The following is a 27,385-nucleotide window of genomic DNA, read 5'->3' as shown; positions in this document are numbered from 1 at the left end:
CATGAGTCAAATCCGCTGGTACCTGGCTCGCCAGCCCCGTCATAAAGCAGCCTCCAGCCTTGTGGTATGGAGAAACCAAGGTGTAGGAAGAGGACTGAGAATTTCTCAACGCAAGACTTCAGCTGAAAAAGACCATTATGCCTGTGTTGTAAGTAGGTGTGTCCACTCGCACCAGCTGATTTATGGAACACTGATGTCTTCTGGCCTACATCGCTTGTGACCCCACTACCCCAGCCCTGCGCAGTTACCACTGCAGGCTCTGCTATCTGCCCGACGGGGGAGGCCGCAGCGATAAGGAGGAGGTGGGGCAAGATTCAAGTCAGGGGAGTAAAGTGGCTAATTACTGCTTTGGGCAACAAGTAAAATGGTTACAAGATAAATACAGCACTTGTATTTTAAAGACAACTTGTATTTTCAAGCAGAGAACTGTAAAACTGTACGTTTTTCCAGTTTCTGAAGTAGCGAGACATTACAAAAACTGAGACTGAACATAGAATTCAGTCTGAGTAAGACTAAGATCAAGGATGTGTTGAGTGTTAGGAGAGCGAACACAATTTTAATTCTTAAAATGTTTACTGATCTCATAATACTGAGAAAAACTCTATAATATCCCTAGAGTTAGAAGCAATAGTTTGCTCATGCTTCAGTACAGTATTTTAGAAGCACATTTTTCAGATGCATCCTCCAGAAAGGATAAAACCCACATATTTAGAGAAATACCCAGCTATTCAAAGTAAGCATTAATGGACATACACTTATTTACTGTGCTTGTGTAATTGATAACAGACATGAATTCCAGTTTAGTTGTCCGATAATCTGTTTTCCACCCATGTAGTATAATTAGCAACCAATATAGAGTGGCGAAATGAGGGAAGAAAGATGCCCTCTTTTCTCCCAGATCAAGGCACTTCATGAACATCAATTAGATGTTAATATCCCTGGGAGGCAAGCGTGACAAGTCTTATTAAACCATTTTAAAGATTAGGACACTGAGTCACAGAGAGATTAAGAACTTCCTCAAAACCAATAGCATAGTCGGGCCTGGTGGCATGAGATTGCACTGCTCCACCTCGTTACAACATTTAGAGTCTCTAAGGGAAGGGGAAAAAAAAAAAAAAAAAAGAAGTCCACACTCATATGAAGTTTCCTGGCCGTGCCAACATGCCTCAGTTTTGACCTGCAGGGACCATCTTTAGATACATGAATGCAGTTTGGTTTCCACGCTCAGATCGCATTTTGGCTGAAAGTACCAGCAAGGTTGCCAATTGTAAACGGTTTTTAAAGTCAGCAGAGACCTCCAGATCTTTTCCGATAAGCTTGAGAGAGAATTTAAAACTTTTTGATACTGGTTCAGCCCTGTAAGCCTAGGGGCAAATAAATCTACAGTCATCAGTCTTCAAGCCAACCCACGGCCAACTAGTTAGCTGAATTCAAATCACATGCTGAATTTACACATTGAAAAGGTAGCGAACATGACAAGACAATTACTATCATAGGTTAACACACACTTCAAAGCACAAAGAAAAAACCAACAGAAGCCATGTTCAATTACACCAAAAAGTGAGCAGAGAAGGATGTTACACTGATTAACACGCTCATTAAGACGCGTCCCAACTAATAGCCCACTTCAGTGCTGTAACACATTTGGAAAGCATTTCACTGTCTTAACCGCGGAGTACTTACCAAGCTAAAGATGACTTTTACTCTCCCTGCGTCGCCCTCCGACCCAGCCCAGAGCGAGCCCGCAGTTCCCCGCGCTCCTACCAACGCGCCGGGGACAGGTACAGCGCTCAGCCGGCAAACCGTCCGAAGCACGACCCGAACCCGCCCGGGCGCGCTCCGACCGGTCCCGCCGCGCAGCCCTCGGCGCTCCGACCGGTCCCCGCCGCGCAGCCCTCCGCGCCCCGACCGGCGCCACCCGCGGAGGCAGAGCCCGAGCGCGGCCCCGGGTGCCCTGGCCCGCCGAGGGACGCTCCGGCCCCGGTCCCGCTCCCACCGCACCTGCCCTGCCCCGCCCCAGCGACCTACCCCCGGCGGCGGCAGCTCCGCATGCTGCCCGCGGCTCGGCGCGGCTCCCGGCAGCGCGGGGCGGGGCCGGGCCGGGGCGGGCCAGGCGGGCGGGCGGGCCCAGTCCCGGGCGAGTCGCCGCCGGGCGCCCCTGGGCTTCGCGCAAGGTGCATTTCCCGCACAGCCCGGCAGATCCCCCCACGCCCTCTCGTGGCTTTTCGGGACCGGCCGTGCCCGGTGCCCACCGGCTGTCCCGGCCCCCCCACCCCCCAGAGGAGGGGGCATCCGCTTCCCCCGCCGCGGCGGAGGCGCCACCGGGAGCTGGGGAAGCGGTGCGTGGGTCAGCGCGTCCGGCACAGCGCGGCGTGGGCAACCGAGAAGGGGCTTCTTGTGTCTGTTCAGGCTCTGTATTTGAAGAAGCTTCAGGAGATTTAAGAACATTTAGCTCAGGAAGCAAATAGAAAACTACTGGAAAGAAAGTTCAGGATTGACTGGTAATGTAACTAACAGCACTTACACCACAACTCCTTGATTTCTATCAACAGTAACATCTTGCTAACGGTAGAAGTGAAGTTTTATGAAAAAGGAAAGAAAAACAATTAGGATGTAACTGCTGCACCAGGGAGGGTAAAGTGCTCCCCAGCTAAAGCTCCTATCTACTAACCTAAAGGTCTGATAAAAACCTCAGCAGGCCTACTGTTCGTGAACTTAAAACATTCATAAATATTTTGGCAGGTGCCACACAGACACTATACCTTAAGTGACCTCGAAGGCAGCTGTGACAGAACAAGGGAGCAGGACCCTAATCTCCCTTGACATGAGTCACCTGACCTTTTTCACACCTGTCTGCTCTGAGCCAAATTTAAAGCTGCTTTCGATAACGTGGAGAGAAAACAAGTGTGAATATGGCCCTATTTATCTATGCACAGCTGAACACAAGTAACACAAGCTCCAACGAGCCAAGCATTTAACCAACTCTAAAATAATTTGTTGACCTCAAGGTAAGCATTTTGTTGCAGAAAACATCTCTCATTTGGGTTGAAAATTGTCTTCTAGCTTCTTCCATTGTGCTTGGCTGAACCCAAGTTTTACTTAGTCCTTAATTTTTGAATTGCAATATGTTATTCTGCTTATTGAACTTTGGGAGATTAAATGTACTTTTTCCTCCAAGTGATAAAAGCTAGAATACAGAAATAATGGTGCATACCGTTTCCCTGCTATCTAAAAGACTGTCATCTTTATCAGCCTTGAGGAAGGAATGAGAAAATGCTCTTGGCAAACTTCCAGCAAAAGTGATCTGTAGTTAGCAAACAGGGATGGGTGTGTGAAAGAAATAACATCTATATATTGTACAAAGTCTTTTTAGTTTCAGTCCAGCATTGAGAGCCAAATGAAAGCAAGATTCTTCCACAGAAAACCCAGAAAATACAAAGTCAAAAAGAATTTACCCCCACCCCCCCTGGAAATATTCCAAAACTTCCTTCTTTAGGAAAGATACAGCACTGGCCTCCCATATATCTCTTCACCTTTACCACCTGTCTTCTTCCCTCCACTCCTCTCAGAAAAAGTTAGTAAGCCCATAAAAAGATAACCTTTTCTCCTGCCAAGTCTTGCCAAAATTTTTATGTACTCCCATACGATCCCACCAGGGATCTTGCCATTCTAATAACTATAATCTGTATATTTACTGATTGCCCTTAAATATTTGAGCTTTGAAAATGGCCAAAAGATGCATGTACAGTTCACACTCACTAGTCTTAACTATTATCATAACTATCTTTTAAAATTATGTTCCATCAGATGTTACTTAACCAGAATTGAGAATCTTTATTCACATTCACACCTACCTCTCTGCAAAGGAAAACATAACTAAGATACAGCCTAACCACTCTGGGCTAAAATGAACACACTTCAGTAAAGATTAGATTAATAACGCTAATCAAGAACCACAAATTTGATATTACATGTGGTTCTATTGGCTACCCTAGCCCACCCTCCCTTACTTGAAGCGTGGGAAATGCAACCAGAAAGGGAAAAAGCAACTTCCCTGGCTGCTGTACAGCCTCCCCTTGAGTGAGACCAAGCTCCTAACCCATTATTTTTAACAGTGCAGCTGCTCTGTAAATTTTTTTTGTTCAGTCCTAGCCTGTTCTGCCCCGTTGAAAGGATAGGAAAAAGGAGTAAGAATAGCCCTTATAAAAAACAATCGAGCCTCATCAACTAGTATAAAGCTGTGCCTGCTAACTCTGCTGTAGGGTGGTCATCCCCTCACTGTGGCTGATTATGTAAAGCACTCCCCTTCCTGCCATGGGCAAGCCTATCCATTCAAATTCTTGTAAATGTAATGCTATCTACATATCCAACACAATAAAAGCCCTTCTTGTGGTATTTAAACAACCTGTCTGATCTTTTGTGATTAACTGTGGATTTCTTCAAAGCTAACTGAACTTTTTTATATAAAAGAGATGGTTCTTATTTTGAAGTTTGTCATCACATTCATCTCCAGTGAGAATCAGTAGTTAAATACAAATTTTCATATTCTCTTCCTTCAGTAATGCTTTTTGTTTTAAATGAACATATAAAGCCATTAGAGTGGTTCTTTTAAAGAAATTTTGCTTTATAGATTGAGGAAAAGAAAATAGATCTAAGGAAAGGAAGCTGAATTCTATATGTGGGAGCATATAATTTTTCTGGAGCCTGGAATAGCTGGATTTTCTTACCACATGTGCAGGAAATAGCCCTTCCTACTCCGTCCTGAATGTATCAGATAATACCCTTAGCATATAATGGAACTATTCCAGTGTGAGACACCTTCTAAGCAACATTTTTGTTCAAGTTTCTAAACACATTAACAGATTTAAACATTTCTGTTGAGGAATCGTTCAGAACACTTTGGTTCACTGGTAAATAATGAATATTTAAACTATTCCACAGGATCCTTGTTTCTTAATTAAAAAACTAGACAGAAGTACCAACAAAACACACCTAGCTAATTTTCTAGCCCTCCTCCCACAGATGACTACACAAGTTCATTTGTTAGGGAAGTTAGGGGATGGGTCCTTCATCACCCTACCTGCCTCATATTGGCAACATCCCACAGCACACCTGGCCAGTAATGCATCCTCAGGTTGGTAACATTAATCCTCCTTTCTTCAACACAAATATTCTGTTGTTTGAGGTTTGAGCATGTGTGGAGGATGTTTTGGGTGGTGGTTTTTTTTTTCCACATGTGAATATTTTCTCTGATATTTTGACAAAAAGGAGATAGAGCTTGTCTCATGCAGGTTACTGACACAAATCTAGGAAATTTCACTCTTTGGATCACATGTCTTTGCTGGTTAAATCTCCCTGAAGCTATAAAGGATTTTACTGATGTGAACTTTCTAATAATACACCAAATCTGAGCACAGGACAATCTCTTGCTCCCAGTATCATTAAATATTAATTGATTAATTTCCTAAGAAACTTTGATAACTGCAATCTCATATAGAGCGTACCCAGCTAGCCAGCACCAGCCTCTTCAAAATCTTCAGTTCGTTAATCAAAAAATTCTTTCTTTGAAGACAGAAGAAATGAGCCTCACAATCTTTAGGATAACTCTCATTTTAGTAAGGCATAAAATTATAATCCTGTATTTATTCCTACAACGGAGTCACATCTCAGTGTCATTTTGCTTTGTGTAAGGGATAATGTCAGCTTTGGTGATGTTGTAATTACAAATCATGGAAACATTTTTTGAGTTCTGAAAAGCAACCACCAGAACCTTAAGAAGTTTGAAACTTCTCTTGGGACACACACCATTTTGTAAGGTATATTTGAATTTTGAGAAGATTTGACAGATAATCAGATAAGGTAGACTTTATGAAAGATACAATAAATCATTATTATAAAGAGTTGCTTTTTTTTTTCTGTTTTCTGTCCTTGTAGCCAGTATTTAGTGAGCTGCTAAAAGATTTAGTCTTCCATAGGGATATATCTGGATTTTTTCCCTAAGAAATATCACTAGAAGTCTTCATTTTATTAATGCTGAGTCCTCAATGCCCTAAGGGCTTTATTCCACAGATATTTTATATTTTAATTTCTGACACTTGGGTTTATGTGCTCAATTACTGTTTTGATTCTGCTTTGATTTGCAGAAGTCACTACTCTGAGAAATACATATGGGAGAGTATCAAAAGCATAGAGGTACTTCTTCTGTTGAAATAAATGTCAACATCTCACTGACTTCAGAGAGAAAAAGATCAAGTAATTAAACATTGTTTTGCATGGATCCCAATAGGCTTTGGATCAGGCCTCACCTTTCTAGCTAGTACTTGCAGCTTTGCTGCTTTGGATTCTGCTGACGAACGACTCTCTGTAAAACTAACCGACCAAGCTCAACAAAGCTGATAAGATTTCCTTCCTGCACTGCTGTGCTAACACCTTCCCTGAAAATGTACTCTGAGTTTGGTCATACTTGATTTCAGATTAAGACTTTGCAGAGCAAAGTGAAACATCAATGTCAGCTAAAGTGATAAAGAAATTTAAGTTAACACACAGTCTTTCAAGCCAAATGATTCCAGGCTGCGTACAGCTGGTAAATAGATTATGCTTTGTTAGGGTGCTAAAACATCTGCATGAGCCAGTAACTGTCAGCTGCTTAAAGGATGTCACATTGCAAAATAGCCAGCTAGGCTGCTTCAGATTGTATCAGGAGAAAAATATAGTGATCTGTGATAGAGATGGTGGGGAAATTCTGTGGGAAACAACCCCAAAACAATAAAAACAACACAAAAGACTTGTGTATTTAGCACACACCTGCATGAAAACAGTTCCTAGAATGTGACTGTTGGTGAATAAAGGGAATCTTCTGTAAATACATGCTTAATACAAATTAACTGTTCTGTATGTGTTGTCAGCAAGAACTTGAGATTATTTCTTGTCTGTGGGAAACCTCCTGTCAGAGACAAAGATCATTTTCCAGATGCTTTGATGTTAGCATATTAAACCTTAGCAGAGACTTTATTTAATTATATGTTATTTATGTTTTGTGGGTGTTACTGAACAAAGTCTTCCCTAAGAGTCATTAATGGAAGAATGACAGAGTGTTCAAACCAGTGAGGACCATCATGATAAGTTTGAGTGCAGAGATAGTCTCTGGTGATATTTTAGGGAAATTAGTGTTTCTCAGACAGCTGAACACTCAGACATACTTGCCTAGCTCAAAGATGAAACCACAGCACTTCTAATTGCTATGCTTCCAGTTTCACAGATTCTCATTCATTTTTAAGTTAAACACTTCTAGTTAGTCTGTGCTATTTTTTAATTGTTTCTTTAATGAATATGACTCCATATGCATGAGCAAACACATGTTAGAAGTTAAATGCCAAATCTCTTTTTTTTTCATTCTCGAGGAAGGAGGTACTTTCTTTGGCAATTCCTGAGTTTACTTTGGGAGATTCTAGTGACTGATTATTTACTGTGCTCTGCATTATGCTGTATTGGAGAAGAGATGACCTTGCTTCTCATGCTTAGCCAGGAAGGAATGGCTAAGAAGATGTAGTCTTTTTTTAAAATTATCTAACACAAATGTTTCTAACTTGCTCTATGGAGATAATAGAAAACAATCAGCAACTGCTGGGTATCAGTTTTGTCTGTTATACATTATTGTCTTGACAGCATAAAATAAATAAATTCTATGTATTCAACCCCCATTTGTTTAAAAAATAAGGTCGCTAAGAAACAAGAGTTATGCATGTTTAATGCAACTGACAATCAGGATTTATATAAAAACATGAAATTTGGCTATGATGTACTTGGAGACTATTACAGTGCAACTAAAATGCAAACTCATGGTCTGGGTGAAGAAGAAATGTGAACTTTACTGTCATGTCATAATTAGGGCTCTGGCCAATGTATAATTACAGCTTCTCAAGTTCCTTTCCATGCTCTGAATTCCTACTCTGAATAGGAAATTTCAATTAATGTCACCGACATTTTTACTTTCATATTTACTCTTTCTTCAGGCTAATGTTGACATTGACTTCCAAAGGATACTGTCAATAAGAGTATAATAACTAAGTGCCTATAGGTTCCACAGAAATTGTGTGTATTATGGTTATATGTAGTTCAGCAAGAAAAATGTTGATACATATAAAAATTTGGTTTACCTGGTTTGCATTTTAGTCTGATTTATATGTGTTACAAATATTTGCATACATAAACTTTGTTCAGAAATACTCAATTGTTGTCATAGTTCAAGAGGTAAGTGGTTGTGCTTGATGAAATACACATATTGACATTTTTCACTACTATGCTTATTGGTAAGAAAAACAATTTCATCCAGCCTCCTATCTTTGACTGGAGTCAATCCTATGCTCACTTAAACCAATAACCAACTTTTCCTCTGACCTCACTCGACTGCAAAAACAACAACAACAACAAAGACTGAGACATCTGTTAAAACCAAGGATTCTGCAGTCCTCACCAGAGGCCAAATAGCAACACAGCCACACAACTGTTAAAGCTAAAGATATTCACAGCATTGATAGGCTACCCACCGTACAGGCACAAAAGAGACTTTTTCCTAAACCTAGTGTTATAAAGTTATGATCTCTAATCACTACCTTAATCCTAGGAAAATTATCCTCAAAAAACTGGACTTCTTTTTGCATAAAAGTTAAAATAGTGTTCTCAAACTGCTACTCAGGAATATGTTCTTGAAAGTTTAATTTTTTTTTAACTACCCACTGCAACTTCAGGTTTTTTATTTTATATCCAGCTACAAGCAGCACTGAACATTTCTCTTTCTTATCTGATCACAGAAAAAAAGCAGCTTATTCCTGTTTCCACCCTTTCATCCCTGGTTTCTTAAATGGGGCCTAAAGCCATTTACCTCTAACGTTATGTGATAATTGAGTTCAAGCTTAGTCAACTTTAGTTTTCCCAGGTAAATTGGCTCCCTTCCAGCATTGTCAGTTTTCCATAAACTTATAGGGAAGAGCTCAGCCTTACATAATGCCTCCACTCCCAGAGGAGCCCAACACTGCTCTACAGACGCAGGCCATGCACAGACATCAGTGCTACCAAAACCCATCTGCCAAATATAGAGTGGCTCAGGACGACCAACCCTCTTCAGCACTGCTTATAACAGGGAGGACAAGTGGCAGAGCAAAAGAAGTTTTACAGCAAGCATTTGACATGTTGAGACCACAGGTGGAATAAAGCCACGGCCATTGTCCTCCCTACCGTAAGCTTTGGAGATTTTGAAGATGTTGCAGATCATTCAGTCCTAGGGCTGCATCCCCCTGAGACAGCATGCTTTGCAGCACCACGTTTCCTACGACCACTTGGCTATTGGCTTGGTGCTTGACAGAGACGTGCCACCTCATGAGCTGCCACCAGCTCTCAGGGTAACACGCTAAGGCTTGTTGAACAAGCCTCCTTTCTGTTGCTTGGGTTTTCTTAGCTCATGTGATCTCACTGGATCACAGCACAAGCAATATTGTTCCTGACAACCTGTAAAATATTTTTATGAACTCCATAATTTAGTATTTAAACATGTCACGTTAGCAACTTCAAACAAACAAGCACAGCTTAATGAGAGACTTTTTCAGAGTTGCACCATCTGCCAATAGCTTTCCAGTCTCAGTGCCAGCATAAAAAAAGTATTCTTTAATTAAAAAAAAAAAGGTCCTGTGCATCTGCAAATTTGTCAACAGGGCAGTTGGCATCCCTCCACCCTTCCTGCTTGTGCATACCCAGAGTCTGAAATATCAGATTTCAGCTGGTGAAGGAGAAGCCTGAACACACAGAGAGCAAAACCACTTTGAACTCTCTGGAATGGTAACAGCAGCACTTGGGGAGAAAACAAAGCCTGAGCACAAGTGCGTTTTCACAACAGCTGAAATGAAGACGTCTAACAACTGCCACATTCCAGGGGAAATCCTGTTGAGCAGAAACTTAGTCCATCAGCTTGTTGTGTGATTGCTCCATGTTGTTCACAGAACTGCATTTCTTTCAAGCCCCCTTCACAGGTTATTCAAAATTCATACATGAGATTGACCTGTGAAACTCAGCACAACTGAAAAGTCTTCTTTTGCCATTCTACCCTCCTGCTTTGAAAGCTTATTTTTGCATACGAAATGCTTCTTTTAGCTATATTGCATCCTTGAAATTTCTTAATGAGCAGCAATTATGCTGCTCTTTCAAGATATTCATCTGGCATTACCCATTCACCAACATACTGTTTAACAATGTAAGCTAAAGACTAAAAGGTATTTTCAGTATTAATAAAACTCAATTTGAAATAACTTCACAAGATTCAAATGGTTTATTTACAGTAGTGCAATACTTCCTGGTGATTTAGAGATCACTGTCTGGCCTTTCACTTTCACCCACACAGAGAAATATTTGTTGTCAGAGAGTAAACAAAAGTTTAGATATACATGGATAATTCATATTAACTTCAATAAAATACAGTTGCTATCTAACAGACCGTTTCAGAGAATGGGTTACTGTGAAACTTCCTTATTAAAAAACATTCTACATTTCAAAGCAGACTTACGTCTTTAATTAATTGAATTAAATGGCTGGTTTCCTTCATGAGCCCTGCCACTTCTCTTATCATTTACTCCAGGCAGTGATAGAGTAGGATTTTTTTTTTAGTGTACAGTAGTAGGACTTTTAGCCACTACTGTAGCAGGACTTTTAGCACACACTCACTGTGTACTCATGGAGAGAAAGCTTGTATGTACTTTTTTAATTCACAATACACACAGATTTTGGAAACTTGCCCACTCTTGCCTTCTGTTTTGCTTAAAACTTTGTCTACAAAACATCAATAAGCATCTTAAACTAAACTAATGCCTGCATGTCATTACTTATAAATGTGTAGGTGCTTGCCTGGAGGCAAAAGAACCCATAATACTGCTACCAGTTACTGTTATTTATTTAGCTTTTTCTTTAGTGAGGGTTTTCCTACAGCATTTTTTTGTTTCAGGTTTTAGTTCAGCCTGCTCTTGATACTGTATGTAATACCATTTTCACCCTAGAAGCTCTGCATGCTGGCCAAAGAAGGTCAGCTGAGAACAAGGGGCTGGAGCATCTCCCAGGGCCTGGCTGGACTGTATTAGGAGCACTTCTGTGGACAAATATGCAAAGTTTACTGAAGTCAGTGGAAAGACTCCCACTGGCTTTGGTTAACTTTGGATCCGGCTATAAATTAGGGAAGTTTGATTTTAGTTCCATTACTTGTCCACAATATTTTTTTTTCTGTGTTAACACTATAGCTCCTCTTTAAACAATGACAGGACTGCTCTTTTCAGTCAAATGAGCAGTTTGTCAGCAAGTTACACTGTAAGATGACCAGACAGGGATCCTAAGATTGCTGCTAACTGAAGAGGGGTAAAAACGCCCTTTCTGGTTTTGTGGACAAAGTCATTGACTTCAAGGGAATTGTACAGTATCCTATTACGCTGTGGTAAAATACAATTCTGAAATCGGGGAGTAGCTGTCATCCTACCTTTCCAGAAGAACAAAGTGAAGACAAATCACAGTCCTAGGAAAAACTAGGGAAATTACAGGAAAGCATGTCTAAGGCGACTCACTAATTTAACAATGGCAGAAGCAGTATTAACACAGGAATTCCTAGCTTCTGTGTCGCATTCCTTGCTCCCTCTGTATGTACGACATATGACATATACATACTGTATCACAGAAGAAAGCACATAGGAAGCGCACAGTAAATCAGGATTTTGTCAGTTTAACAAGGGTAAGGTTAAAGAAATATATGTTCTTGGAATCAAAAGCATAGGCCTTGAAAACAAAAGGACAGCTATCAAGGAGGTTTATTTTGAAGTTTAAAAGTGGTTACTGTCCCTATACATTCATCTGTGTAAGATAAAGATGTAAAGAAATAGTATTAAGTAATTAAAGGTTTTTGTAAAAAAGAAATAAAATTCTCCATTAAAGAATACCGGTCTTGTACAACAGACAACATCTATACAGTCATGTATCAATAGAATTTGCTTTCTGAGTAATGATTTTCCCTCAGAACATTTTCTATTTATAAACCCCCTCAAGCCTTTTGCAGTATGTTTCCTGTTCAGACATACCACTTAATCACCAGAAAATGACTCAGCCAATCAGTCCAGGCACTTCCCATACACAGGATTCAAACCCAGTGAGAAAATTATGAGCATGCTTAAAACTTGACTGATGAGTCAAAATACTGTTTAAACGGATTCTTTTTTTCTAGATCAGGAATATGTTAGAAATTGTTAAAAATAGAGATGGAACTGGAATACAGAACATAAGCAATCTCAATTCTTCTTTCAAGAGCAGAAGCCTTATCAAAAACTAAGGATGGCGTTTCATCCTAAAACATTAACTCATGCATAACTACTATCTGCACAATTCATCATTGAAACAGCCACAGAATTTTTTCCACATTCCACAGTAAAAGAGCAGTAGAAGTATTTCCTTTTGTCCACATGTAAAAGCACTGACTTTCTGGCATTTCAACCATCTAGTTTAAAGACAGTCCCACCTGCATGCATTGTCCTAATCTGTATGCACCATTAAAACCCAAAATATTCCTGACCCTTTGGAATCTCCTGAGGGGCACAATCTACAACTAAATCTCAGATCTGTAACACCTCAGAAGTAGTACCATAGAAATAATAGAATTTGCATTACAAAGAACAGTATTTTATGTTGAGGACTCTCGAGTCTCACCCTGTTTTGCAGCTGTGGATGTCATGGCTTAAGGAAATAACTTGCTCACAGTTCAAGCCAATGGCCAGGCTGAGAATGGAATTGTCATATAGTACCAGTTTTCAGCCTCATAGTCTGTCCGCCAAACACATGCCTCCAGTATTTTCAATGGCAGGTAGGGAGAAGGAAGCTATGGAGATTACATCCAAATAACATCATTTACTCAGAATCTATCTTTTAGATAATAGCTTCTTTTCTGTTATTGTTTCAGGTACTTTGCAAATCTGAGGCAGGAAGGAATAATCACTTACAGTTTAGGAGACCTTGGTCTATTAAGCAGAAGAATACCCGTGATCCACAGCAAGAAAATTATCCTAATTTGATATTTATTTCAAACTTTTTTCAGAGAGAATAGCCAGTCTTTCTCTAATCCCAGTGGTTTCTTTCAAGCAGACTTTTAAAACAGGTTGGAAGTGACAGAGGAACATGTTAAATATCTACAAACAAGAGAGGGCATTTGAAATGAAACTGATTTCATATTAACTAAGCTAACTTCATCTTGAGAGACTTAATATGCCATTTATGGGTATATGCATGGTGTGGCAATATATGCCGCCATCCTGAACTGACCTGATTCCATGCCAAAAGTGCTCGGAAAAATAAGAATGCCGTATCATCTGACAGGCAGTGTCATTCTGATAAACGTCTGAGGTCACATTCCAGTGCTATCATTGCTGGACTTTCATCTGCAGAAGCTGTTCTCTCACTTTCACAGCCAGCAGTACAGCAAAGTGACTCAAAAGCAGCTGAAAAACATACAAGGATAACTACCATAGAAACATCAGGGGAAAAAAAAAAATCAAAATACTAGAATGTTTGCAGCTACAAATGCAGCTGAAATGTGTTAATATGTAATGTGTTAACATCTATTTCTACTCCAAGTTTTGTTCAAAGTATCTACTTTTGTACATCACTTACAGGCTTACTGTATGGAAAACTGCCAGAAGGTGTGAACAATGAACTACCACTTACAAAAGCTTTGTATATCTCAGTATCTGCAAAATGCCATGATTTTTCCCATCTCCGAATGGCATTTCAGGTTCCACAGTTCTCTGCCTCTGATATCAAGTGATATTATTATGGTAATAATGAACCTGCTTGTCAACACTGCAAAATCTAGACATGCTTTGCTAAGTCTTTGCTGTTAATCAGGAAAAAAATTAAGTTTCTTAGGTAAAATATGCCTACCTTCACTCTTTTTTCTGAGCCAAAGTTCTTTCAACTGGTCCTATATGGGACAAGGTAACCTCGACTTCTCCTGAAAAATAAACATTTTTATAGCTCTACATTATGCATATATTTACTGGAAGAGAAAAGAGAGATGGATCTGCAATGTCATCACAAGTTTTTCTGCTGACCCAGAGAAAGTACATGGGACCTTCGCCCTATAGCTGCAAGAAGTTTTGATCTAAAATTTTCTTTTAAAATAGATTTGGACAACTGCCTAAATCTGAATGCCTGGGGCTGTGTTCTGCAACAGAGGGGAATGAGGGAAAGAAGAAGGAAAGAATAAGGAAAGAGGAAAGAAACTGGATTAAAAAGAAAACTCCCCAAGTAAACATAGGTGAAATAATTAAACAGAGACCTTGGCAAACTCCATCTCCTTTAAAGTTATTAGGAAATAAGGATTTGAAAATACATGCAAGTCAGCCAAAGTATGATTAAACAGTTCAACATTGTATCTTTTATTTAGCAAAAAGTCATTATATAAATACATTTTTTTAGATTAGATGGAGTGAAATGAGGTGTATACAGTACATAACAAAAAGTAAAGTAATACTGGGCACCAGTATTACTTCCAAGGCCCCTGTTTGTATTGTGTTCTTAAACCACTCCTTCACCCTCTTCTGTGGAGGGTAACTTGCTTACTTTCTCCTTTCCACCTTCCTCCCTACTCTGATATGGTAAGTTCAGAAGTGGATGAAAAGAGCAAACCAGCTAGAGTTCAGCTTGGTCACATCCCATCCATAGGTCATTCAGTGTACCTTTCCAGGGAGGCCGCAAAAGAAAAATTCATCAAGACAAGGCAAATTAAGAAACACAACAAACTGCTACTGATATATCCTGTTAGATAGAGCAATAAAACCAAACACTCACCAAGGAGTAATATATCAGTTGGCCTTTGGTTAAGAAATGTTTGAGAAGCAAGAATCAATCAATTATACCAGAAATAGTTCCAAAAGAAGCACCAACACCACAGGCTCAGAGGCTCTTACTTAGGGAAACTTGTCACCATAGGCTGCTGATTTACTCAGGAGGGAGAGAAGATTTTCCAAAGTGACAAGTAGGATTAAAGCCTCTTCCCTAACTTGGCTCTGAAAAAGTCTTGCTAGCCCCAGAGGGAGCTCTGTCTCCTAACCTGAAGGGATGCAGCATGAACACTTTTTTGCAGATACAAAAAGTTCACAAGCCTTACACACACTTTCCTTCATACCGCTTCCACTGACTTCAGTGGTGCAGAATCAGATCTGCATCTGAGTGATGAGAAAATAACTTAATTTCTTACAACAAATTTTAACTATATTCTTCAATGCTCTTTCAGGAAGTGCTCACATGTGACAAAAAGGCAGGGCTATAGATAGCATAGGTTAAGTGATTTCTAAACTCAGTCATGTTCTGTTGGCTAGGAGTTACTACTCCCCCAGATGCAGCAACTCATCTGACAATAATGCCATTGTCATGCAAAGCAAATGGATAATCTTGATTTATGATTTGCTTATTACCAAAACAACATTAAAACACTCAAAGTATTGGCTTATTTTAAAACCATTCACTACTTTTGCTGGTTCTGATAAAATTCTGTGAGAATTGTTGTATGTGTATGTGGAAATAGAAAATAACAGGAATGGAGCCATGTCTTCTACTGTTTCAACACATGTTGAATATACCCTTGATATCAGAGGTTATTAATAATCAGAAGGAAAATAGGATTCAAAGGAAGATATATACATAGATTAAGACCCAGGGAACTTTATCATCATTTAATTTAACAGCCCATGTTAGATAGGAAGTCAATTTTCAAACATATACTTTCTGCTTGCATTATAGTACCCATTTTAGAAATATTTTAGTCTTTATTAAAAAGGCTCAAGTGTTAAAAAAGCTCCTGCATACCAGAGAAGATTGCACCAAGAACTAGCTTGCGTCAGAATAAAAAACCTGCTGCTGCAGGTTATTTGTGGCTTGAATGTATCCAGTTTCTGCTTCCAAATTTAGGGTGTTTCTTCTGCTTGATTATAGAACTGACAGTCACCTTTCCTTTACTTGTGGGCTGTGATGAATGCTAACTCTTGGATTAAACAAATAAATTAGCCGTTGTTAGACTCTTCCTCCATAAGCATTGGCTGTTAATATGCAAACACACATTACTCAAGTGATCATGCCTTATCAAATTATTCAAGTCAGGTTTCGTAAGTGAGTTGAAGTCCTCAGCATTTTCCCTGCTGACTGATAAAAACATGGCATTTCACCAGAGCAAGAACAAGTTTTTGTCAGTAACAGAAACAATTCAAACTAATCTTCTCTTATAACCACTTTTTCAGCCTTTTTTTTTTTTATTAGCTACCTCAGGTTTTTTTTTATTAACTAGATATTTAATATAGCATTTTTCTTTTTTTTAAATCAGAATGTCCAATATCCTTAGGATGATCAAATCATATATTAGATCAACACAGGTATGTTTATTAGCCACACTTACAAATGCACATTACATATCCATTGTCAAGGTCTATCACTCATAAAACTATGTCAACTGCTATTAATTATGCCACCATCAATAATTTGTTTTCTTATTGCAACCCATCTCAGATTTTGTCTGATTTTGCCTCCAGCAGTCTTAGAGTTACTCCTCTGAAATTCATGATCCATACCTTTTCCCAGTTTAAATACTGGTACATCACCTATTTTTAGTCCATTGTATCTTACAATTTGGTAAAAATGCTGCTTGATCACAAAATTCTTTAACCATCCCAGCTATATCCTGTGAATTATTGGACTACAATCAAAGCTGTAAACATATGCAACAAAATAAAAGTAGGAATCAAGAGGGACCCATGTCATCACACAATGCAAAGAACCAATACCAGAATAACATGATTTGAAAGTTTAAAAAGATCATGAAGTTCTGCTCTCCATATATTAACTCTAACAAAACTTTTTAGTAGCAGTGTCTGGGCAGGAAGTTTGGCAGGAAACACAGTAATCCAGTCCACAGTAAATAAAGGTGTGGGCAAGTTTCACAACATCTTGGGTGGTAACAGGCTCAAAGCCTAGAACTCTTCTACTAATGGTAAAACGTTCAAATGCTTGAAATACTCTTCTCAAATGGGAAGATTCAGTAATAACACAACAGCCTGAATCCGAAAGGATACAGTAGCTGAAAAGTAATTCCATATAAAGAAAAAAATAAAATCAGTAAATTCAGTAAGTGGTTATATTTAGAATGACTTAGTGCCAACTTATTTTCTGGTAATGAATTGTTGCCAAACTTCCTCCTTCTAAAGATAAATAATATCAAACAGGCAACTTTTTGGTCATGAGAAACAAGCACAAAGATGGCCAAGACTTAGCAGAAAAAGATAGCGAAAGGCTGAACTGGATCATACATCGCAGCGATGCAAGGGATCAAAGCCTGATATTGTGGATTTCTACGGCAGAGTTAGATCAATCAGAAGAAACAATTTCACAGAGTTGACACCGTTGACTCTCGGACAGTAAATCCACGTTTATACTGGCCCTAAGCCCATTCACCGTAGAACAAACAAATATGACCCTAAACCAAAATCACGGCAAAATCGGAACACAAAGCATGACAAATAACATTTGACTTTGAAAAGTCACAGCAATATTTTGTCTTTTATGAAGAGTTTAAATCTTCCAGTAACTGGCAGTTAATATTCTGAAAGCTTTTTCTGAGTTAAGCTGTCCCATCAATAGATTTTATTTCTACACCTTCTCTATACAGAGTGTTTGAGTGGATTAGAATTCACTACAGTTATTCACATGGGAGAAGACTATTCATCTGGTTAAGTATTATTCTTGTCCCAAACACTGCTGACCAATATGCCCGAATTGGTAATGCATATTGAACAAAATCCAGTTTGTGAAGAAATTTTTCTCTGCGAAGCAACAGAACAGACCTGTGTCAGCTGGCGATCATGAATTTAAACCAAGCAGCTATGAACCAAAACCACCTATATCTCAATATTTATTGGGACTTTTGGATATGTAGATGCATTTGAAAGGAAGAAGGATACTCACGGAGAGCAGATGTACTGAGTTTTAATCCCAGTTCCTCTCTGGGTAAACTCTGCTTCTCCTCTCATCTTCAACAGGATGTGAAAGTATTTAGAAATGTTTCTTCTGTGTTAAGAAGACCTTACTCATATGATTACTGGGTTAAGAGGTACAGATTAATGATTGTAAAGTGCTTTGAAATCCTGAGATGAAAGGTATTATGTAAGAATGATGATTTTATACCATTTAATATCAGTTTGTTCATGATGATGTCACATAATAAGAAAGCAAGTATTCTTGAACTAGACACTCAGATCTGGCAAGGGAACCTATATTCTGGCTGCAATAAGTTTTCCATGTCCATATGGCATAGCTACATCACAGACCCTCACCTTCTTCACCAGAAAACAGAAATGATAATACTTTTTCCTTTTTATTTTTGTCCTAGTGTTCTTAAGCAAAACTAATGTGTGTTTGTGATGAGTGTAAAGCTGCTTGGATGGAATGGCCGTAACACACATGATAACAAGACTATCATCATATCAAACAAGACAACATAATTTCTGTACTCCTGAGATAAATTGCAAACCACGTGGGAGAAAGTAATACCCTTTTTTTTTTTTTTTTTTTTTTTACATAAAATCTTCTAGTCTGACATCTAGTCTGGCATGTTGCCTGCTTTTACCAGGCCTCCAGCCTTTCTGGTTCATTAGCAGATTTCTCACATGCAGAAAAAGGACTCGCCACAGGAATTATTTTTTTTGGCTAGTCTTCAATCACCTGGTTCACATTTCAGCAATACTCCACAGATACTCACGGCACTCTTCTCCCATTGTCAGTCATCCTGTATCTCCTGCCAGCTGGTGAAAGAAAGAAATGCCAAATCTCCCCTTGTATCATTTCCTCAGTCCTGCTTGCCACACCTGTGAAATAAAGGGAAGTTTCTCCTGACACAGGGAAGGCAGAGAAGTAAAATGAAAGGGTACAAATGGATGGAGGAAAAGAGAAGACCCTAGAATATTTTTGTAACAGCAGTGGGAAAAGGGTTCTAATGTTTTCTTCCTTTATGTTTTACAAAAGCCTAATATATACAAGCTGCTGAAGTGCTATAAAGTGTAATTCTAATTCTGCACTGCTGCCCTCTCTAAAGAAAGGCTTAGTCTCCTGGAGAGCTCTGGGCATAGCAGAGTCACTGGGACAGGGCCACAGCAGCCTGCCCAACACCTCCATGTCACTGCAGCAGGTAACCCACTCATCTCAGACGCTAGAAAAAAACTTAACATTTCTCCATGACATAGCCTTGCAAATTATACAAGTAAATACATCTCTCTGTGTATAGCCACACAGAGGAAATATTTACACTGCTAAGCATTTGGATTATGAAAGCATAAATAAAGTGAAGGCTACTGGAGCCACTGTAAACCATCAGAGTTATGCTAGCCTAAATATGGTGAGATACAGTATATAATGTGCACCATTACATCACATGCTCTGGATGTGTCAATACTAGAATATGGAACTGTGCTTTTAGGAAAACTCTATCTTCAGTAAGCACTGGCAACATCTTAATCCTTTTAGTATGGCTGTGATACACTGATCACCAAAATCTAGGGCAGGCCCCTGAAGTAGTTGGATCAGGGTCTAATTCTCCTTTAGATCATAATCCTGCAAAGATTTAACATTTACAAATAACTTTATCATGTGAGTAGTTAAATGGGATGTTCAAGGGTCAGGGTCATAACTGGAACATTGAGCAAACTCCAGCTTTGGTTATACCTATCAAGGATACAAGAGAAACAAGAAAAAAGTTAGCATGGCTTCTGATAGAACCTCATTCTTGGGAATATGCAGCATTTGAGGATTTAGTTATCAGCTTAAATTTACCAAAAACTATTCAGTCCTATCAGCTTCAAAGGATTTTAATCAGCATGCAAAGCTAAGTACATCTGCAAAAGATAGGGAGGGACCTGTGCTGTAGCAGTCTTTCTTCTGACACAAGTATTCTGCACTCTGCAGTGACACAAAGCTTATTTTAATGTTTTCCCCACTTTGTTTCTAAGCCTTCTTTTTTTTTTTTTTTAAAAATAATCTTCATACGCCAAATCATCAAACAGGATACCTACCTGGATACCTCAGAGTACAAACGCTGTAAGGCTTTTACCTGTAACAACAACCACCAAGATAAGGTTAGAAAGAAGAGCTGAAAAAGAGAAGCTACTGTTTAATTTAACAGCTAAGTAATGAGTGCTTATAGCCCTCAGCTGAGCTAGGCTACCCTGCCTTTGCCACCTCAAAAATTTTGGCTGTGGATTTGGCCTCTTCGGTGTAAAGCACTGGAAGTTTAATCTGAGGGAAAACAGTTGCATTTCTTGAACAAGTTTTGTATGGTTTTGCTGAGGGGAGAGAAACTGAGCAGAAAAAGAGGTGTCCAAACAAAATATATTCTAAAACATCAGGCAGACTATAGATGTGTCAGGTAAGAAGTATTTTCTCAGTCACTGCTATGTTTGATATTGGAGATTCTCTAATTCTCCATGAGCATTTCTATCTGGGGATCTGCTACAGCTCTGCTGTGTTTAGTTTGGCATTTTTCATTAGAAAACCTCTGCCCTGTTGCTTACACACCTTCTCTCATAGAGATAAAATCATATAATATTTTAGGAATAAACACCTCAAAAATGAAAAGTGGTCTGGAAATAAAAGAGGAGGAAAACATCTACTTGGACCTGGCATCTGGTTTACTTAGTTTATACATGAAGAATGAATGACAGTTAATGCGTATATTTTTTACTTTTTCATTATGAAGAAAATAAGACCAGAAAAAAACAACAGTGATTACTGCTGGTTTTGTAGATCAATGTACAGTTAAGACTCAGATACTAGTGGAAGAAAAACTGGACAAGACCAGAGTATGAATCGTAAATTCAGAAATTGCTGCCTATCTGAAAATTATGTATAAGTATTCAAACAGTGCAAGTATTACATGTATAAAGAAACAATCTTTAGCATGTTACCAAGAACCTAATTTAGTGCAGAATCTGTCCTTTATTTATAAAATAAATCCATCTATTTTATAAATCACATGTAAAAAATAGTTTCACTGGTAATAGAAACATTTGGTATGAATGCTTCTTTAGAAGTTATCGCTTCCTGTTATCCTTTATAGTTCATTTCTAACAGTTGCATAATGGGTCAACTCTTTTTTTATAGGCTGCAGTGATATGATGCCTGTAAAACTGAGGTTATGAAATGCAAACTATTTTATAACAGCATGTCCCTGCTATCAGAGAATAGCTTCCACAGCAAATTCACAGCTAAATATGTTTTCTGTGCCTGTGCATTGATTTCACTCCTGATAAACAAATAAAAGTCCCCCTCTATCATTACAGGATGTCTGCTGCAAAATTCAAGGTTTTGAACAAACCTGTGCTTGAAATTTATTAAAAGTATTAATTAATCTTAAGGTCTTGAAAAGCTACACAAGTCAGAAACACAGTAGCAGTGGCTAAATGTAGAAAATAAGTCATAATATAATAAAAGAACTGTCATTTCTAAATGACATTGTTAGAGTTCATCAAGATCCCATATGGGCTTAAATCCTTGCAGACTGAAGACCTATAGTAGTCTTTCTCCAATTTTTTTAAAAAGTTTCTAAAATGTAGACCAGAAAAAATCAAGGAACTAATTGAAGTATCTTTCTATACTTTCTGACTGAAAAGTCAAAGGAGATGCTACCAGTATTTACTACAGAAAACACTGTGTTAATTAGATTAGGACAGGAAATTTGAATGCTAATCTATTTGTTTAAAATAAAAGTGACAGGGTACAAAAATAGGTTGCTGCTTCCAAGCCACAAAACAGCCTAGTAAGAAAAAAAAACCATCCAAACAAAACCCTGAAAGCTGGGGGGGGTTTACAATTCTATATCTAATAACAAATTTTATCTTAGAAAAGCTTTACAAATCCTATTTTTTCTAGTCATTCCTTAAAATACAATGCTCAATGTAGAGATTTCCCAGGAACTAAAAGCCACACCCATGAAGTGGCTCAGATATTTCTGGTTTAGAAAAACTCCTAAGTAGGAGATCATCTGACCAGCCCATAAAAATAGATTTCATTTTCACAGTAATTGGCTAAATTATTAGTCACATTTCTAGATATGTTGAAAACTACCACATGCCTAAAACAGCAGGGTCAGTAAGTCTGGCTAAATAGTCATTAAATTCCTAATCCAAAATTCTCCAGTAGAGGAATCGTGTCCTGTTGCTTATCTGCTAATAAACAACAAACAACTGTGTATGAAATAGCACCAATCCCAAGCATTCTAAAATTATGACTCAGGCCTCCCAGTCAGAAGATTTTTCACAATAAATATGCTTTTAATTTTCTTTTCACATACAACTGAGCAGGTTATTAAGTGCTTTTCTGCAACCAGAAGAGCCTGATGTGTAAGCTATTTTCATGTTTATTTTAAGGAAAAAAATCCAGAAGCTGGAGCTCAACAAAAAACACCAAAAATCATGGCACTCATGATATTGTGAAATCTAGTGATGAGACATATGGAAAAATAAAGTGATACATGACATTTAAAATGCTGATTATTTAGGTTTGTCACAGCATGTCAAATAGACCTATCCTACAATTTTAGCATGCATCATAAAAGGGTTCTTTTATCAAAAAGGCATTAAGGTAAGACAGGCAGGCTAAAAAACAGAGTCCTGAGAGATCAAAAGCAAAAAGAAAACAATTTGCTTGCCTGCAGGAGTGGGAAAGCCTCATTTACCTAAACACCCAGGATTAAAGGCAACATGTACATATCTTGAGAAATCCCATCAATGGTACAATTTATCCTCTTGATTTCATCAAATGGCAAATGACTGTACATACACATAAGGGCAATCAGCTGCATTCTGTTCTTAGTTGTAGTCATGCAATCCAGGCGTGAGCAACCAGAGCTTAACCAGTGATTGCTTCTTTACCTCTCTGTGTTCAGACATGTTCATTGTTTTTGCAGATGTAAAAGACAGCAGTATTTGTCCCATATATCTTCCACTGCTGCATCTCAAGCCATTCTTGTAAGACAGATTCAAGGGACTGTGGAGACAAGGACAACTGGTACCGTGGGGGTTTTAAATGGGCTCCTCGCTTCCCTGAAGAAATGCTGGCAACACAAGCCATAACTGCTCAGCCAGTACCAACAGGCTGTAGTCCAGCCCCGTCCTCACACATAGCCTCCATTCACTACAGCAGGATTTCACAAGAACAACTAGGGGCAGAGCGCAGCCCTTGTGTTTCAAAACATTTGCAGAATGTTTGCATATAATTCTTTTAAGAGGATTTAATTTTCTTAATGAGTCTGAGTAAATCTTTAGCCTCCACAGCTGCACAGCGAATACTTCAGGAGATTTCAGGAGGTACACTTTAGCAGAGCAAAACAACACAGACAAAGTCATACCTGTTGGACACAAGATCTCAGAAGAGAGCTGTTCCTCTAATATTTCTACTGCATAGTGTGTTTTTAAAATACTGAACAAACCAATCACACTGGTTTTACTGTACCAGAGATTATAAATAAAATTTTTCTTGACAATATAATTAATATTCCTTCTCATATCATGATCTTACCATGAACGTGCATATTGAAGTGCCTTCATCCCTGAAACCAAATTAAGGAATTACTTTAGTAAGTGGAAATGTGGAAAAGTGGAAATCTTAAGCAGAGACCTTTGGAGCCAGGTCCTTCTCAGTGTTCACTCAGCATATAATATTTATTTGCTTTCTTTTAGTGACCAAAGATCTGAATATTATGCTCTGAAAAACCACTGTCACGGTGCCTTGATGAATTGCATTGGCCACGAGTCCACCAGTTCTGGAGTCCAAGTGAAGGAAGCATGATTTAGTTGTGCCATTCTCCACGTGCCTCTCTCTGCCTGACTCACCTTTCTGATTCTTTCCCCGCCCTGACTGGTCATACTTGCACTCTGCCATCTGCTCAGCCTATCTCAGCAAAACCCATGTCTTGCGCAAGCAGCAGTCTGGTGCAACCTCTCAGGGGGGAAGCAGGAGGCCCGTGGGAACAGTAGGCACCCTCCAGAACAGGGCAAAACACTTCCTAAAATAACCATATCTATGACCCTCCCGTAAAAACTGGCTTTCCTGGGGTTTAATCCTCATTGCCTTGTGCCTGCCTGCAAAGAACTTGACTCTTTCAAATCAGCACCGACTTAGGTGGCAGGGAGCCATAGGAAAGCTAACACTTCAGGTTAGCACTCCCTTTCCCCTGCTTTAACCTTTATAATCAAATATCAAAAAGAATGAAAACAAACTGTGGCTGCAGTCATTGGTGCATTACATTTTCTGTTCTCACCAGCACATTTTATAGGTCACTGTTTGGCCAATGAAACATAACACGGTGTTCCTTTACCACTTCTCCCTTGCCTCCCTCTTTATATTTGAAAACAGGTATCTTCTTCCAAGCTAAATACTCTTAACTACTGAACTTCACAGAAAAAGAAGGTCACAGGCTGACTCATCAACAAGCCATAGTAAATGTGTTAAAGATCCTGGACAGGACATCAGATCATATAGGTTATATGAATGTCAGGTACCGAGATACCCACCACCCAAGAAAACAGGTTATGTGTTCTCAAGGTTTACTATGATTTTTGAAGTAATAAACACATTATTCCAGGTCAAAATGTCCTGAGTCTAATCTTCCACTGCTTATCATCCATGTACATCTATATACATCTTCTACACCCCATGCACAGAGCAAGCTTTCAAATAAGAGCGGAAGGAGGTTATACCCTTTGTGTGAGGCATAAACATACAACAGTTGACTTTTAGAAGCTGACATCCTAAATTCAATGAGAGAGAGAAAGAGTCTAAGAAACAACTCTAAAGATGCCTTTATCCAAACAATTTATATTCCAAGCATTCAAAATACAGAAAAAATGTCCTTTGCAGTTACTATTTGGCACCACCAGCTGGATGCTTTAAGGAACTAAGATACAGATTTTTACTGCTTAAAACTGGAAATATCAGCAACATGATCTTGTGGCTTATGGTACTGTACACTATTTTTTCTTGCTGGTAAAGTGCCAGTTGTAAATACCTTCTTGATCTGCACAAGAGAATGACCCTGCTGATTTTTATTTGTTGTATCGAGCAGCAGTCAAGTGAAATCTTGGAAGTACTGAAGGATGCCCATCTGTATGTTGTGTGTCTCTGGTGAGATCTCATGCCAGCAGATACAATATATACCACAGTCCCACATGGAAAGGGAATGTCCATCTCACCTGGCTCCTCACCCCTATGGACACAAGTGTTAGTGCAGAAGGAGCTTGGTCTCACTGCTCCCAGCCATACCAGTAGTATGCTCTGGGCAAGTGGCCAAGCACTGTGTGTCAGGGCAGATGTTTCAGTGCTGAGAACGTTTCACTTGGGCAGATTGCTGTAGCACGTTGTCATTTCCTGCAGGGCTGTTTCTTGCATCTGAGCTAGTAGAGGGTGCTAACAGTGACACCGGGAAAGTAAGGGGAAAAGTTTTAGAAATCTAGATATCACCTCACGCAGTTTTTTTGCAAACCCCATCCTAGCCCAGTTGGAGTCTATGACAAACTTGCACTTTGTTACTGTCATAAGTACTTGGTATATATCACTCCTTAGGAGAAGTAGACAATCTGAGGTAAGTAGGAGCAAGATGTATCATTCCATATTGCCTGCTGGCAGAAAAGTCCTAAAAGGATTAAGTTGTGGGTTACAATATACAAGAAGTGTGTAACCCAAGTGATGCAAAACCATTACTTCTTAATACAGAGCAGCACAAACATATCAATTGCTCAGCAGAGTTCTGCTGTCCTTACCCCTTTGCCAGGGGTGATGAATAGCATGAAAGGAAATAAAAATGACTGCCTGTAGATTCAGGGTGGGTGTGGTCGTGGCAGGAGATTGTATCTCTACTCCCAATCCTGGAGGCAAAACTCCTGTATACAAACGTCCATTTTGTCTGAAACTGGATGATCCTCTCTACTTAAAGTAGTTCTGTTGCAAGAGGGAAGGGAAGGGAAGGGGAAGGGGAAGGGGAAGGGGAAGGGGAAGGGGAAGGGGAAGGGGAAGGGGAAGGGGAAGGGGAAGGGGAAGGGGAAGGGGAAGGGGAAGGGGAAGGGGAAGGGGAAGGGGAAGGGGAAGGGGAAGGGGAAGGGGAAGGGGAAGGAAGGGGAGGGAAGGGGAGGGAAGGGAAGGGAAGGGAAGGGAAGGGAAGGGAAGGGAAGGGAAGGGAAGGGAAGGGAAGGGAAGGGAAGGGAAGGGAAGGGAAGGGAAGGGAAGGGAAGGGAAGGGAAGGGAAGGGAAGGGAAGGGAAGGGAAGGGAAGGGAAGGGAAGGGAAGGGAAGGGAAGGGAAGGGAAGGGAAGGGAAGGGAAGGGAGAGTAACTGCCTGAGATATGAAGTTTTATGTCCAGTGAGCTCAAAGGCATCATCCCTTCCCCAGCGACTTTTGGTCTGAGCAGAGTTGGCCCCTAAAGCTTTGCAAGAATTGTTTCCCCTTCCCAGGCTGGATTCCTGTGCAATGCACGGTGGAGGTACATAGTCCAGCCCTGAGGAAGCAGGTCAAGTGGCACAGTGACAAGGACTGAGGATGGAAAAGGATTAGAGAGGCTGAGTCAGTCATAGTAAGCAATGATTAACGTCGGGGTTCTTTGCTTTTCACATTCTGATCGTGTAAAATCATGGGATTACTTCAGTGACAGTCAGCCCCATGTCTGGGCGCTTCCCTTCCTAACAGGCACCATGGACAAGACAGATCATACAAGCAGAGTAAAAAGCAAAAGTTCAAAATAAGAAAAAGGTATTCACAATAACTTCTGCTTCAATGGAAACACTGCTATACCTATAAACAAATAAACCATAAAATTTGGCACAAGAGGGGCCCAGGACTGGAATAGCAGGAATGTTGCAGATCAAGATTAATGTGCATTGGCAGAGCTATGCAGAGGAACATGCACGGCACCTGTCTCCATGGTGCCTGTCTTGAGCTAATAACATTAATCTCCTGGTTTCATAACCACAGTATTCAAACTTACATTTTAAAACAATACCTTGTAGATTGTAATGCAAATTATTTTGTGGGAAATTTTGCTGAGAAGAAAAAACATGCATATATGTAACAAGCCAGCTCAATAAGAAAGTAATATCTATCTATAAATGTGTTCATAGGGAAAGGATCTTACCTATTCTTAGGAATATATATATGTGTATGTGTAAAACTATGTATGTTCTATAGGTGTTGATAATAGGATAAGCATTAAAAAGTGTGACAAGAGAGATGAGGACTTTTTACAATCTCAGTCACCTGAGGTGCTGCACAGTTCCTCTCAGAAACCTTTCTC

General features: G+C 39.4%; 1 protein-coding gene and 1 long non-coding RNA gene across 12 annotated transcripts in view; both read right to left on the bottom strand.

Annotated features, from left to right (window-relative positions):
- The window catches only part of MICAL2 (microtubule associated monooxygenase, calponin and LIM domain containing 2), a 130,214-nt gene extending 128,136 nt beyond the window's left edge, over nucleotides 1–2,078 (bottom strand). For 10 of the 11 annotated variants that reach the window (XR_012630904.1, XR_012630905.1, XR_012630906.1 and 7 more), the window contains exon 1: nucleotides 2,029–2,078. The gene's annotated coding sequence lies outside the window, so the exon portion shown is untranslated. Of the gene's footprint in view, nucleotides 1–1,683; nucleotides 1,766–2,028 lie in introns of those variants that run through there. The other variant, XM_074884323.1, reaches the window with a different exon arrangement.
- An 11,407-nt stretch (nucleotides 2,079–13,485) lies between these two features.
- LOC141950477 (uncharacterized) lies at nucleotides 13,486–18,872 on the bottom strand. Its single transcript, XR_012631033.1, has 3 exons — nucleotides 18,815–18,872; nucleotides 13,951–14,020; nucleotides 13,486–13,508 (listed from the first exon to the last, which is right to left on the bottom strand). It is a non-coding gene; the product is annotated as an uncharacterized LOC141950477 (long non-coding RNA).
- Between the last annotated feature and the right edge of the window lie 8,513 nt (nucleotides 18,873–27,385).

The sequence above is a fragment of the Strix uralensis genome, chromosome 15 (genome assembly GCF_047716275.1).
Source record: "Strix uralensis isolate ZFMK-TIS-50842 chromosome 15, bStrUra1, whole genome shotgun sequence".
In the NCBI taxonomy this organism is placed as follows: Eukaryota; Metazoa; Chordata; class Aves; order Strigiformes; family Strigidae; genus Strix; species Strix uralensis.
This window is presented reverse-complemented; position numbering and strand designations above follow the sequence as displayed.